This window comes from Schistocerca piceifrons, chromosome 5 (assembly GCF_021461385.2).
Source record: "Schistocerca piceifrons isolate TAMUIC-IGC-003096 chromosome 5, iqSchPice1.1, whole genome shotgun sequence".
NCBI classification, from domain to species: Eukaryota; Metazoa; Arthropoda; class Insecta; order Orthoptera; family Acrididae; genus Schistocerca; species Schistocerca piceifrons.
The window spans coordinates 431,069,337-431,086,126 of record NC_060142.1 but is presented as its reverse complement, the minus strand read 5'-3'; positions in this window follow the sequence as shown (position 1 = coordinate 431,086,126).

The window sequence follows — 16,790 nt, the reverse complement described above, 5'->3', positions numbered from 1 at the left end:
GAACATATTCTCTTTTCCCCATATCCTTCCCTCTTATTTTATATCCTTCGATTTCAAGTTAGAGTGCAGTGCTTTTTTTAGAACAATGTCATCTTTCTGTGATGAGTTTCTAATATTTATATATATTTGTGTTTTAGATTCTAGCCCCATGATTGAAAATTTAAAAAAAAATGTGTAGTAAAATGTAATACCTACAGCCGTCCTTGTGTTATTTTTTATATGGCTACCAGTTTCGGGGCTTCAGTTCAGCATCATAAGACCTTAACTGACACTGAGGGGATTAGCTCCAATCGTGTACACGATTCATCACCTTTAACAATTATGATGTATCTCCAACATCGTCTCTTCATCTGTTTTGTTCGCTGTTGGAATTCGCTCTGATGACGACAGTTACGATCGCCACCTCAATTGTTGCGACTTTTTTCATCGTGAGCTTTGTTTTTTTTTATCCTTATTTGTTTTATACTACGCAGATTAATGAAGACAATAGCGAAAATGAGCAACAAAATGGTAGCCTACTTCCAGTATGCAAAGCGAACTTTGAACTTCAGATTAATGTAAAACGTACAAAAAATTTAGCGCTGAATTGCACAGCTTTTGTTTCCACCGCTATAGTCACCGTGTGAATAAAAGCTAACTGCGAACATCGCCCTTACCGTGTATACCCGTCAACAATCTTATTATTCTGATCCAGGTGTAGTAGATATCCGTTACATGCTCATCCTTCAATCAAACTGATACTAACCTGGTACGACTGTCCGTGTTCAGGGGACTGGAAGCGAGTTCGATTTAAGAAGATGGTTTTTTATACTTAATCGGGTGGGGGGAGGAGGGAGAAGGAGGGGGAAGGGCAGAAGGCGGGGGGGGGGGGGGGAGGAGGAGGAAGAGCCGTTACCCCACGTTCCTCTAGGCTGGGTACGCTCATCTGTTACTAAATCGCTATCTGGGAAGCCAAGTTCTGTTGCAGGTTGCCTAACTAACGGCTTTTAGGGGTCACAAAATTTGACTTAGAATATTTTGCGTAATTATTGACCGAATTTAAAAGTTTGTGATGTTGTCATAATCTACTAATTAAGAGGTGTAATCTTATGTTAGAAAGTTAACATAATATTATAAATATTAAAGTCACAAACTTCTCTTAAGGCAGCGAACGCAAACACCCGGTCTACATTCATCCCGTGTTTGAGAAGTAGAGCACTTAGCTACTTCCAACAAACTTGACACAAAATTTCAAACTCCTACGAAACTTTCTGCCGCTGGCACCCATACAAAATAAGCAAAGGAAGCACTTTATCGCTTACTGCATATTTGCTGTTCAAGCAGACAAACTTCAGCATGAGACATGGCGTTTTAATTTATTATATTTATACCAGCGACTCTAGTCGAAACAAGGCCCCCGGAGTAGACAATATTCCATTGGAACTACTGACGGCCGTGGGAGAGCCAGTCCTGACAAAACTCTACCATCTGGTGAGCAAGATGTATGAAACAGGCGAAATACCCTCAGACTTCAAGAAGAATATAATAATTCCAATCCCAAAGAAAGCAGGTGTTGACAGATGTGAAAATTACCGAACTATCAGCTTAATAAGTCACAGCTGCAAAATACTAACACGAATTCTTTACAGACGAATGGAAAAACTAGTAGAAGCCAACCTCGGGGAAGATCAGTTTGGATTCCGTAGAAACACTGGAACACGTGAGGCAATACTAACCTTACGACTTATCTTAGAAGAAAGATTAAGGAAAGGCAAACCTACGTTTCTAGCATTTGTAGACTTAGAGAAAGCTTTTGACAATGTTGACTGGAATACTCTCTTTCAAATTCTAAAGGTGGCAGGGATAAAATACAGGGAGCGAAAGGCTATTTACAATTTGTACAGAAACCAGATGGCAGTTATAAGAGTCGAGGGACATGAAAGGGAAGCAGTGGTTGGGAAGGGAGTAAGACAGGGTTGTAGCCTCTCCCCGATGTTGTTCAATCTGTATATTGAGCAAGCAGTAAAGGAAACAAAAGAAAAATTCGGGGTAGGTATTAAAATTCATGGAGAAGAAATAAAAACTTTGAGGTTCGCCGATGACATTGTAATTCTGTCAGAGACAGCAAAGGACTTGGAAGAGCAGTTGAATGGAATGGACAGTGTCTTGAAAGGAGGATATAAGATGAACATCAACAAAAGCAAAACAAGGATAATGGAATGTAGTCTAATTAAGTCCGGTGATGCTGAGGGAATTAGATTAGGAAATGAGGCACTTAAAGTAGTAAAGGAGTTTTGCTATTTGGGGAGCAAAATAACTGATGATGGTCGAAGTAGAGAGGATATAAAATGTAGACTGGCAATGGCAAGGAAAGCGTTTCTGAAGAAGAGAAATTTGTTAACATCCAGTATTGATTTAAGTGTCAGGAAGTCATTTCTGAAAGTATTCGTATGGAGTGTAGCCATGTATGGAAGTGAAACATGGACGATAAATAGTTTGGACAAGAAGAGAATAGAAGCTTTCGAAATGTGGTGCTACAGAAGAATGCTGAAGATTAGATGGGTAGATCACATAACTAATGAGGAGGTATTGAATAGGATTGGGGAGGAGAGAAGTTTGTGGCACAACTTGACCAGAAGAAGGGATCGGTTGGTAGGACATGTTCTGAGGCATCAAGGGATCACCAATTTAGTATTGGAGGGCAGCGTGGAGGGTAAAAATCGTAGAGGGAGACCAAGAGATGAATACACTAAGCAGATTCAGAAGGATGTAGGTTGCAGTAGGTACTGGGAGATGAAAAAGCTTGCACAGGATAGAGTAGCATGGAGAGCTGCATCAAACCAGTCTCAGGACTGAGGACCACAACAACAACAACCAGCGACTCTATTCTCAACGCAATTTGCAGACCGTATCCACATATATAAATGAAAGTACCTGCAAAATTATATCATTGCACAACACATAAATTTGGAGCTATGACATCAGGAACGTTGAGATGGATAGAAAACTAGCTTTTGCTTAAAATGGAGTGCAAATTATCCACAGTATATTCATCCAGTATTTCATAATGAGAGGACTTAGCGACTTTAAAAAAAAATTGAACTTAATTTCAAACCATTTCTAAAATTTTTCTCACTTACATGGTTAAAGACAAATATTTAACACATTAACTCATGTCTAAAGTAATCAAATTTGTGAAGGTGTTTTGCATATGGTCGTTCGATTGTTTAACGAAACGTGGCTTCAGTGGTGAGTGTGCCAATATCCAGATAAACGGAGAAGACAAGTCAACAAATAAGACGCACAGTCAAGGAGCTCAAAAGACAAAAACATGACCTGATGATCTGAACGCTCCATGTCTAGCGTCGAAGACATCAACCATGGCAGGTGTAAGTGGTTAGTACTACCACTAACGTAGCCGGCAGGTTTTATATAGCCTGCCCTAACAACGACATGTCAGAAGGACGCTGTGGTAAGATTCTCCTTTATTATAAGACTTATTACCGCCTATTGTTCGTCGTACAGCCGTAACTTGGGCAGTTGTAAGACAGTATCTGCTAGCACATCCACAGCAGAGATGCACCGTGTCTTGTAACAGGAAAAATTGGCCATTCACCACACTACCGTAACGGCGTTTTCGCTTCAATGTAACAGACGATGATATTGGGTACACTACTGCATCGTTCTACATTAAAACACGTGAAAAGCGTGCTATGAGGCACTTCTGATATTTCACTGTATTCTGCAGTAAACTGAACTGAAAGTTACCTCCAACGCTGCTTTACGGAACTGTAAGCTACCGTGTGTATTTTAACGATTTGGCATGGACACTACGTAATTTACGAGTGCCTTATGCATCATTACTTCGCATCAGCAGGTGGATGTTCCGCAGTCGCATATTACAAAATTATTCGAATATGGTGTCGACCAATTGCACGTGTCGCATGCATGTCATATGACATGCGTCACCCAGTACAAGTGTTCATTCATCGCAGTCATCTACTGTGTAAGTTCATTCATCGCAGCAGTTGGCACAATACTTCAGCTGACCATTATGATTTAAGACTACTTCAGTATAAAGTAAAACACTTCCAAAATCGGACGACGTGCTTTTGAATACACTGGCTAAATTATTTTCCGCTGTGTAGGTACTTTAGTTGTTCGAAATGATTCCTGTAATGAACGATACCTTTCTGAAGGAGACATCGATCTTACGATTCACAAACTGTACCGCAAAATAAAAATTTGAAACTATTTAACGAACTAAAGTAATTTATTAAAATTGTATAACCATTCATTAAAAACAATTAATCCTATATACCTCCAATAATTTAACAGTTATGTAGATAGTATATTGTAGTTACATCACATCCAACAATATTAGTACATGGAATGGGTTCCGGAATGCATGAATGATTTCTTGGAGTCTTGGAGGTCTCATCAGTGAGACGCATACGTGGACACTTAACTAAAACTTCTAATGGTCGTTTCGAAAACGCAACTACTGCAGTTAGTCTGATGAACTTACAAGAAACAAACAGCTAAAAATAATTCTTATCGTTCTACTGGTCTTTTGTGGAGGCCACTATTACTTTTTCTGAATACTGTCCGATAACGTAGCTCACTAAAAAATATTCAGAATCATGAGACTATTAAGACGGCAATAAAGAATGCGAACCATACGTAATTATTTTTCTCTATAAATATTTCTCATTTCCCTGCTCTGCAGGCACTACGAACACGAGGGTACCCTCGTTAATAACGGAGATACGGTCGAATAATTTCTAGTTAGGTGCTGCTAAATGTAGAAGTAACCGGTTTTCCTCGCCTTAAACTGAATGGCTAGCACTTCATCTATAATCTGTAATCCTGATAAAACGCCATCTATTGAATTATTAAGGTATATTCTAAGAAAATGTGAACATGCCTCTGATTTTATTTCTTGTTTTTTTTCAACAGAGTTTATTGCAATATGCAAAGAAAGTATAGACCTCGCTGCTTTATAGCCACTTCACTGGAGTCTATTTCAAGCAATATTTTTTTTTAATCATGTCTTTTGACATTTCATGGCGGATTAAAAATGCGTGCCAGCCCGGAACTCGAAACAGGTACCTTCGCCTTTAGCGAGAAAGTGCTCTACCGACTGAGCTATCCAAGGACGACTCCCGAACCGTCTTCACAGCTTGGCTGTCACCATTTGCAATCATAAAAGTTTGGAAGGTAGGAAAGATACTTGCGGAAGCAAAGCTGTGGGGACGGGTCTTGATAGCACAGTTGGCAGCTTATTCAAAATTCAAATGGTTCTGAGCACTATGGGACTTAACATCTGAGGTCATCAGTCCCCTAGAACTTAGAACTAGTTAAACCTAACTAACCTAAGGACATCATACACATCCATGCCCGAGGCAGGATTCGAACCTGCGAACATAGCGGTCTCGCAGTTCCAGACTGAAGCGCCTAGAACCACTCGGCCACAACGGCCGGCTGGAACAAAACACCTGCTGATCTTTTTACAGGGTGGCCAGAAACAGTCTGAAAAGCTTGTACGGGTGTTGCAGGGTAAGGTCTGCTGAGAAATAATTGCTAAGACAAAAATTGCGCCGACCACTCTGTCCGGACGGCAGCTTATTGCACATTCTCTAGCTTACATCTACTTACAAGAGGAAGAAATTAAATATCTTAAAGAGACAAACATTTTGTTTAGTGGCGAAGAAGCCAGGCCAGTGAAGGCAACAACGGCGAACGCAAGGGCGTGGTAGAATGGGTGAATGGGAGGGGGGGGGGGGAGGAGGGGGGAGGGAGGGTAGAAGGAAAAGTCGGTAGCGCTCTCACCCGTGAAAGGCAAAGGTCTGACATTGAATCCCCGTCCAGCACACTCTTTTAATTTGCCAGGAAGTTTCAACTCAGTGCACACTCCACTGCAAAGTCAAAATTCATTCTAGATACTGCTTTTGCTGATCTACGCGCTGCTTCCTGGACTCGGGTAGGCGCGCCGGCCGGGATCGAATCCGCCCAGCGGATTAACGACGAGGGACGGTGCGCCAGCCAGCCTGGATGTGGTTTTTAGGCGGTTTTCCACATACCGCTAGGTGAATACGGGCTGGTCCTCACATTCCACGTCAGTTACACGCGTCGCAGACATTTGAAACACGTTCGAACTATTTCACGATTTACACTAAAACTAACCTTGCTAAATCCGTTCTAGCCACACCGACCCTGCGAAAGAAAGAAGATACTGCTTTTGCTGATCTGTGTAATTCACTTACTGGTACAGCATGGGGTCTTTATGGCTGCGTTTATTATCAGTCCAAAGTGCAACTCACGTCAAAAGACTGTGACTTTGTACTCCCACAGTGCAACTCACGTCGAAGGACTGACTTCGTGCTCTATGACACCACCCTCCTACCAACCCCCCCCCCCCCCCCCAACGACCTTGTTATGAAGCATTTTCAATGGACCATCTGCTGTCTTCGAAACGCTGGAAGTTACACTGTAATACATGCGTTCTTATAGTTCGTTGTCTTTTATTTATAAACACTGAAAAACACTTCCAGCTTTACGAAATTCTTTCGGTGCTATCATGTGGTATTGTTCCTGCATAAAATCTGGCCAGATAGATGATAATATTAGACATGATATCAACGATTATGAAAGGAAGTTTAACTACTCCTTAATCCTCACTCATTAGTCTTCAAATGTGTGACATTCTCTTATTGTGCACTTCAATAAAGTTGGGAACACTGCACCTGCGTGATATGTATGATTTCTGCTGTCATAAATACTTATATAAATAACAGATTGTAAGCTACTTTTAAATGTTGTTGTTATAAATACAACAGGAAGGGAAGAGTTTTGCTGTTAGGTAGCAGTCATGGGAAAGTTGTAGGTCAGCAGATACAAGAAAATTTAAGTGTGGAATACCTGATCTCAAGTTTTGTGGAATCAAGTGCTAGTTTTTGTCCGGATACAAGTGTGTAAGGATGTTAACAGAGCTTATCACTTGTTTTAGTTGGGGGAGTTGAAAACAAAATGGTTTAAATCGATAAATGTAGAATTTGGGTAATGTGGACAAAACAGAAGCAACTACTGAGCGCGAAAATGTGGGTTTTGTCGAGGTTATGTGGCACCACGACCAGCCCTGGTTTAACTCTCTTGTTAAGCGAGTAAACATGGACCTCATGGGACTCCTACAGATGGATCCTAAATCTCATATCGGTGCTGTTTCAGTAGTTGCTGTGGAGAGCCTATGGCCTATACCTAATAAGGGGGGCCTAAGGGCAAATCGGCACCTCTATTAGCAGAAAACACAAGAGGGTCCAACAGCCCATAAACGAAAATCCCTGCATTACTAGGGTCAGGTAAAACACCGACTTCAGTTTCTAGTCATTCAGACACAATTAAAGGAAATTAAACTGACAGAGACTCGTAGTTCATATTTGATAATCGAAGGAAGGGTGAAATTAAGTTTCTTCACCACAGTATTAAGGGGGTAAAAAATAAAGTAAACAGGTTGTTAATTTGACTGGATCTTAGCACCTAGAAAAGAAATTTGGTGTTATTTGTACGTCTGAATACTTCATAAAACCATACGGATAGAAAAGCTTAATGTAAGGGATTTGAAAAATGCCTGACACGGAGATGTATTGTATTCATTTATTGTTACTACCAGTTTCTGTTATAAACCATTATCTCAGTATGATAGTAGGAACAATACTACTCACATTTCACACAAAATTGAGATATGGAAATTCATTTACTTATATATTCATTAAAGTTGCGCACATCTACCAAAGCGAAATTTTGGAAATATGAAGCTGAGGACCACTCAGCAGCAACATAGTAACAGTCACCAAAGAAACCAGCAGTAATAATAAATGAATAGAAAAGGAGCATAAATACAAAAATGAACAGGTAAGTAAATTCTGTATAGATAAACTTATTTAAGCGTGTGCTTGTGTATCAGTCCTGGGAAATGTAACACTTGTGACTGTTACAGTATAGAAGTCTCCTCTGGATAGTTGGAAAGTTTTCATGAAAGTTTTCAATGTTTTAATGTGCTTTTCGTAAGACAGAAAGAAGAGATTCTTAATTTGTAGTAACGTATATAAATAAAAATCTGTTGCTGCTTGTATGAAGAATCATCACGTGAAAACGCCTTGACAAATTTGATTAATTTTTCTTGTGTTCGTTATCGTCAGGACAATGTTTGTACGAGAAAAAATTTTTGGAAGTCCATGAGAAAAGTAGGAAATTAAAATCAATTGTGAAAGATCACTTGAAAACCTCTTTATATTTTTGTGTTTGTGGATGGTAATGGTATTTTTGATATGAAAAAGAAAACAAAAATGTTTACATTCAGTTTGACAGTTCTGCAGTCACAGATTTTCAAAACAAGAAAATCAGTTTGACAGTTACCTATAAAAATGTAAATACATATGTGATATTTAATGGGGAAACACTGTTACCGAAAATCTCGAAAAGTTGTTGACCAACGTACTATAGATTTTTACACGACAGTCTACTGAACGTTCACATTTTTGTAAGATATGTAACATAAAAATATTTATGTAATACATAAAGTGGGAGTGTAGTTACCATAAACCTCTAAAAGTTTCTGACCCATTTACTTCCAATTTTTACATTTCACTTTAATGAACATTTCGGTAAATATAGGCTATATATTTATGTAGCATATTATGTATGAATCATACATGTAATATGTGGTGTCACCGCCAGACACCACACTTGCTAGGTGGTAGCCTTTAAATCGGCAGCGGACCGTTAATATACGTCGGACCCGCGTGTCGCCACTATCAGTGATCGCAGACCGAACGCCGCTACACGCAGGTCTAGAGAGACTCCCTAGCACTCGCCCCAGTTGTAAAGCCGTCTTTTCTAGCGATGGTTCACTGTCTACATACGCTCTCATTAGCAGAGACGACAGTTTAGCGTAGCCTTCAGCTACGTCATTTGCTACGACCTAGCAAGGCGCCATATTCAGTTACTACAAGAACTGTCTTCAAGAATGTATTCTGAACAGATAATATGATGAATCATGTACCGTCAAGAGCGATGTTCATCATTAATGGATTAAAGTTAAGCATCAAACTAATTACGTCCGCTTTCTGAATTCTAATTCCTTGTCATGTTCCAGACCTCACGTCAGTATAGTTATTCCCTCCTCATGCCAGCCTGCGTGAGCTAAAACGCATGCATTTCGGCCTCCTCTAGTAACACGGTGTTGGCTCTTCTGCCAATACAACATAATACATAAAGAGGAAACATTGTTGCCCAAAATCTCGAAAGGAACTTGATGGATTTACTTAAAATTTTTGATGACGCTCTACTGAACTTTCAAACGAAAATGGACAGGATAGAGAGAGGGGGCAAGAAGTTTAGCACAGAGAGAGCGAAAGAGAAGGAAATATAAGGAGCTACTGAACATTCAGACAGAAGCTGACAGAGAGAGATGGAGGAGAGAGGGGGCGGAGGAAATGGACGGAGAGAGGAATGAGGAGGTTATGGACAGGGAAATGGGGGAAGGAGGAGATGTACAGAAAGAGTGGTGGGATGAGATCATAGGCAGAGGGTGGGGGGGGCAAGGAATTTAGGATCATATACAATTCCCAAATATACTTGGCAATTGCGAAGCGTTGCCGGGTTCCCTGCTACGGTATAAATTTCTTGAAGGAATCTGTCAGGAAAAGTGAGTCACAGGTGCTGATAATCATCTACAATTAAGTGTCAAATTACCCAAGGCTCTCAAAATAGTAATGCCGTTTTTATACAGGGTGTTACAAAAAGGTACGGCCAAACTTTCAGGAAACATTCCTCACACGCAAAGAAAGAAAATATGTTATGTGGACATGTGTCCGGAAACGCTTACTTTCCATGTTAGAGCCCATTTTATTACTTCTCTTCTAATCACATTAATCATGGAATGGAAACACAGCAACAGAACGTACCAGCGTGACTTCAAACACTTTCTTACAGGAAATGTTCAAAATGTCCTCCGTTAGCAAGGATACATGCATCCACCCTCCGTCGCATGGAATCCCTGATGCGCTGATAAAGCCCTGGAGAATGGCGTATTGTATCACAGCCGCCCACAATACGAGCACGAAGAGTCTCTACATTTGGTACCGGGGTTGCGTAGACAAGAGCTTTCAAATGCCCCCATAAATGAAAGTCAAGAGGGCTGAGGTCAGGAGAGCTTGGAGGCCATGGAATTGGTCCGCCTCTACCAATCTATCGGACACCGAATCTGTTGTTGAGAAGCGTACGAACACTCCGACTGAAATGTGCAGGAGCTCCATCGTGCTTGAACCACATGTTGTGTCGTACTTGTAAAGGCACATGTTCTAGCAGCACAGGTAGAGTATCCCGAATGAAATCATGATAACGTGTTCCATTGAGCGTAGGTCAAAGAACATGGGGCCCGATCAAGACATCACCAACAATGCCTGCCCAAACGATCACAGAAAATCTGTGTTGATGACGTGATTGCACAATTGCGTGCGGATTCTCGTCAGCCCACACGTGTTGATTGTGAAAATTTACAATTTGATTACATAGGAATGAAGCCTCATCCGTAAAGAGAATATTTGCACTGAAATGAGGATTGACGCATTGTTGGATGAAGCATTCGCAGAAGTGTACCCGTGGAGGCCAATCAGCTGCTGATAGTGCCTGCACACGCTGTACATGGTACGGAAACAACTGGTTCTCCCGTAGCATTCTCCATACAGTGACGTGGTCAACGTTACCTTGTACAGCAGCAACTTCTCTGACGCTGACATTAGGGTTGTCGTCAACTGCACGAAGAATTGCCTCGTCCATAGACTGTCAAGGACTATCGCTATTACTTATACGTAAGTATCTTAATAGCAACCGCACGCAACTAGAAACTAAATATGGTATGCAGCAGCAGCTGTGTCAAGGATCAACAGAGAAATATGAAATAGACTTTCGTCAACTCCGATCACTACCAAGTTCTTGTAGGATGTTGTTGAATATGCGCCGTGAAACAAGTCACCAAGGAATCTGAGGCTCGCTTATTGATAGAGTTTTATGCCAGAAGAAGGACACACTAATACCACTAAGGAATTGTTACAATGCGGTCAAATGCCAGCGCAGTTCATAGAAGCAATTACACGTCAGTGTCAAATCTAAGACCAGTAACACTACCAGACGCAGCTTCAAGATCGTAACGCGCTCCATTTGAGGTCACACGATGATTATATATCTTAGGTTTGAAAAGCCGTACGACAGGACTGAACACGGAAACTTCTCAACAGTCAAGTGGGGAAACGACCTCAGATTTGTCTGCAAAAGCCACTTAAGTTGTAGCTAGGATTTCAGTATCTTCTGGCTCTCTTCGCGCCAACTATTACCCCTGAATGAAAATGAATGCATCCTCTTTTTGTAGGAAATTGAATGTAGTTTAATTTTGTACTGTGAAACATTTTCACCACAGGGCTCGTTTTTGAAGTTACTCAAAAAGAACGTACAAACCTGACCTTCAAACACATCCCGATTCATACACTCATCCCGCACCTGTCAGTATTATTAGTATGTTGTTCATGGCACACACTCGTATCTCTGTTCAAGAACTTGCGGCTACACAAATTATTTCCTATATTCGACCCTGTTGTCTTCATTGACTAGGCTATTACGCCACCGGCTTAATTGGCTATTTCGTTAACTTCACTAATGTAGACTTTCGTATGAGGATAAAGAAAGAAAAAACTTTTGTATACGTTATGCGCAAAGTAAATACGTTTTCGATTCGATCCATACTTAACCCTTAGAAGCACAGGAGCCTGTTAATAAGTGGAACAGACATACAAAACGATTTAATTGTTAATTTTATGCTGTTAAAATTCACAAAACAGTGAGCCAAAATTTGCATAAACGTCAATTTTAAGATTTGCAAGTGCACGATTAAACACAGCCAATTCAGTCCAAAAGACGTCGACTATAAGAAATAATTCAGATAGCAGCACTTTTGTACTTTTATCTTGAATAGCTCAATAACAGCGTCCTGTAGCAAGTATCCCAGTTCAAAGGTGAACTACATTACACTTGCTACAGAGGAAGTCACTTACTACAAAGGAAGTCCTACTTTTTTTTCTATATCTAATAGTGTGCGGAAAGAGAGCTAGAAATACTGAAGACCTCGAGCGACGGTTCAAATGGTTCAAATGGCTCTGAGCACTATGCGACTTAACTTCTGAGGTCATCAGTCGCCTAGAACAGAACTAATTAAACTTAGCTAACCTAAGGACATCACACACATCCAAGCTCGAGCAGGATTCGAACCTGCGACCGTAGCGGTTGCTCGGCGACAGACTGTAGCGCCTAGAACCGAACGGCTACTCCGGCCGGCTCGAGCGACGGGCATGCCCTGTAGCTTAGGTGGTTGTTGCACGGCAATTTGAGTCAGTTTTCCCTCTTGACAGACAACGAGTGAAACGTATGAAATTCTTCGTCTCGACCTGCTCTACGCCAAGTGTGAATAACTGGAGGCCTGCGATTGAATTCAGTCAGGCCTGTGGAAGAAATTCGTGGGAGAAGGAGCGAGGTGCTCACATTTAACACAGCCCGGGACACATTTTCGAATATTAGATCGGACGCTCGGCTTCCTGTAGGGCACAGCTTTCTTATTGGCCGTGCAGCCCGTAGAAGATTTAGGAACCCTACTGTCATGGGTTAGAACAGTTTTGGCCATTTCATACAGTGCTAACAACATACACTCATGCTCATAAATTAAGGATAATGCTGATACACGGTGAAACAACCCTCTGGTGGGCGGTTTGCGGGTTTAAATCACATCGGGGTATGACCATGCGGTGCATTTGACCTGCGATCGTCGCAGGTGCAGCGAGTAAGTGTGCAGACGTTTTCAGACGTGCTAATGGTGGCTGTGTGTTGAAAATGGCTCAAAGAACACATATTGATGACGTTATGAGGGGTAGAATACCAGGGCGACTGGAGGCTGGTCAAACACAGCAAGTCGTAGCACGGGCCCTCCGTGTGCCACAAAGTGTGATCTCAAGATTATGCCAACGATTCCAGCAGACAGGAAACGTGTCCAGGTGCTACAGTACGGGACGTCCACAGTGTACAACACCGCAAGAAGACCGATGTCTCACCACTAGTGCCCGCAAACGGCCACGGAGTACTGCCGGCAGCCTTTCGCGCGACCTTGCCGCAGCCACTCGAATAGTTGTCTCCAGACACACAGTCTACAGACGACTGAACAGACATGGTTTATTTGCCTGGAGACCTGCAAGGTGCATTCCACTGACCCCTGGTCACAGAAGAGCCCGTAAAGGTGTCAAGAACACGGTACATGTTCATTGTAATAGTGGTCCCAGGTTATGTTCACGGACGAGTCCAGGTATAGTCTGAACAGTGATTCTCACCGGGTTTTCATCTCAGGGGTGCAGTGGGTCCCACCTTCCTCCTGAGCTGCCATCGTGCAGGAGTACCTTGAAACAGAATATATCAGGCGAATGGAGTGACCTGCCTGTTCTTCAGACCTAAACCCCATAGAGCACGTCTGGGATGCTCTCGGTCGACATATCGGTGCACGTCTTCAAACCCCTACGACACTTTAGGAGCTCCGACAGGCACTGGTTCAAGAATGGGAGGCTACATGCTAGCAGCTGCTCGACCACCTGATCCAGAGTATGCCAACCCGTTGTGCGGTCCGTGCACGCGTGCATGGTGATCATATCCCATATTGATATCGGGGTACATGCGCAGGAAACAGTGTCGTTTTGTAGCACATGTGTTTCTGGACGGTTTCCTCAACTTATCATCAATACCGTGGACTTACAGATGTGTGTCGTGTGTGTTCCCTATGTGCCTATGCTATTAGAGTCAGTTTTGTGTAGTGCCTCGTTGTGTGGCACCACATTCTGCAATTATCCTTAATTTGTGAGCGTGAGTGTATGATTCGTGCCTGTCATTCCTAGTGGTAGTATTGCACACGGAAATTAAGGGATCCCTACACCTTCAATATTATTGTCAATACGTCAAAATAGTGACCGTCTTAGGGAGACTATTGTCGTATTGTCATTACTAGAAATATTGTCGACCAGTATTGACTCCTATCAAAATATTTTCCCTATTACCAATATGTACTGAGCTTGTGATAGCGAGGATATCCGTTTAACATTTTGCCATTTTGATTTTAGGATTTCTGCAGTTTCGCCTTTGTATAATACAGCTGGTATGTGCTACGTTCAAGCGATTTCGACGTTCAGACCCTTTCAAATGAACAAAGAATTGTCGACTTCACTTATTACAGAAGGAACCTATAGCTATGCTATCAGTAATCAAGAACGTTTTAGGATGAATGATTGAAAAATGCTTGCTAATAATGTTTGCAGGTGTTAACACACTAAATTTCAAACACTAGAATGACCTTCCGTTTGCAGAAACCGTATAGATACTCTTCATTGCTTGTCGACTGGGACTGCTTATCTCATTGCGCTACTGTGTTTACTATTCTTTCTCGTATTATCATGAATAAGTAATTCTTATAGTCTGTCGTGGGCGTATTAGAACGCTCCAGCTGTTGGAACTGAAGGTAACTTATAATGGATTAGCTGCAACCAGTTGCCTTTATGGCCGTTTATTTTTCTATGATGACGTTTTAAGATGCCTGGCATCCCGTTTCAGATGTTCACATTTATTTACGTGTCGTGAGAATTATTTCTTTAGTAGCAGCGTTGTAGAATTTTACAACGTAAGTTTTTAAGACAGCTACTGTAATTAAACAATGTTCACGATGCGTAAATAAATGTGGACATCTGAAGATGGGGTGAACGTAAAATGATTGTGCTCTGGTAACGCGTGCTTTGAGGCATAATTTCTTGGCACGGTGTGTCGGGAAACTGCTACCATTCATATCGGTTTGCTACCCCATACGCAGTTAAAGTCACGATCACTATAGATTGAACTTTATGTGCTAGGAGTGCTCAATAGGGTCTCGTGACGAGGCCGCCCGAAATCTTAAGCAAGTATGTGAAGGGTCACCAGAGATTGCCCCTGTTTCCTCTATACACTGTGGTACGTTGTAAAAGATTATCCTTTACACCCTGCACAACGTCAGTAGCACATGCTATGGGACCCGCGTTCTACGGGGCTCCAGAGCCTCACTTCTGTTTTCGAGGGAAATTTTACCATTAGCGATTGCAAATTGAAAAAAAATTGTTCAAATGGCTCTGAGCACTATGGGACTCAACATCTGAGGTCCTTAATCCCCTAGAACTTAGAACTACTTAAACCTAACTAACCTAAGGACATCACACACATACATGCCCGAGGCAGGATTCGAACCTGCAACCGTAGCGGTCACGCGGTTCCAAACTGAAGTGCCTAGAACCGCACGGCCACACTGGCTGGCTGCAAATTGAAAACGTTACTGCTAATTAGAATTACGTGCAAATAATTTTACAGTATTTTTAAAAACACTTGACGTAATAAAAGATTGACAAAAATTGTGTACATATATATCGGAATTCTACTTTATGAAATCACATTTTACGTTCTGCAAATTGGCAAGCGAGTTTTGTTGACAATTTCTTTTCTAATCCGGTCTGCACTGTGTTATTACGGACACAAGCAAAGTTATCAACGACAGAGATCTTTTAGTTTCTATTGCTAACAATGCTCGTCCAAAAATTAGTTATTGTTTTCCACACGAACAAAATTACGCATATTCCCAAAGGCTGACAGCTATTTGTTTGAATTAAGGTTAGTGATACTCTAGCTCACTTACGTTCTTCGCACTAATATTAAGTTCAAACATTCTGAGACTCTGTAGCACGCTTCTTAAAAACGCTTCAAAGCATTTCTGTTTACTATATGCGGATGATAACATCCAGTCAAACAACGCCGAGGATGCGCGAACAGAAGTGGAAGTAGTTTCCTTTGCCAGAAAAACAGTGGCGCTGCCCTCTTCACATACCTTGCGAACAACGGGGACAGTAGCTACAACAAATCGCCATGTCGAGTTCAAACATTCAATACTCACTTTAACTAAAAATTACAAAAATAAAAAACAACTTTATTTGACCGCTGTGAGTATAGGTAGGTTTGTGGCGTAGGAAAGGTGCTGGGAAATGTTTAAATGCAACTACATTCATTTACATATTTATCGAAAATTAAACACCCAGACCGTGGAACATTGTTTGACTTTATTCTGTAAAACTCCTTCCATAACAATTCATTGCAACAATATTTAATATCGAGCAAGTTGGCGCATTAGTTAGCACACTGGGCTCGCACTCGGGAGCACAGCGGTTCAACCCAGCGTCCGGCCATCCTGATTTAGGTTTTCCATGGTTTTCCTAAATCGCTTCAGGCAAATATCGCGCTGATTCCTTTGAAAGGGCGCTTTCTCTCCTATCCTTCCGTCATCCGATGGGACCGATGACCTCACTGTTTGGTCCCCTCCCGCAAATCAACCAATCAGTCCTGCGTGAGGTCGGATGACTCGAGCGCAGGCGGGAGCTCGCAGTTCCTCAGTCGCTTGTGCGGTGCACTTGATGCTGGCCCGTCCGTCGTCGGCGCGCCATAAGCCACGGAGTCTCTTACCAGGCGTATCGATTCTAGGTCGGGCGTAACGGCGACAGGCCTCACGTGGGGGAATGATGAGTCTTAAAAAGCCTCTCCTTCCCAAGTGGCTCCTTCCGCCTTCCCGTGGTGCCAGACGTTAAGCTCGGCATTTCCCGAGCCCGCCCAGATGTTGCCATGCGTCAGAAGGGAGATCTGCGACCCAACCCGATGCGAAAGCG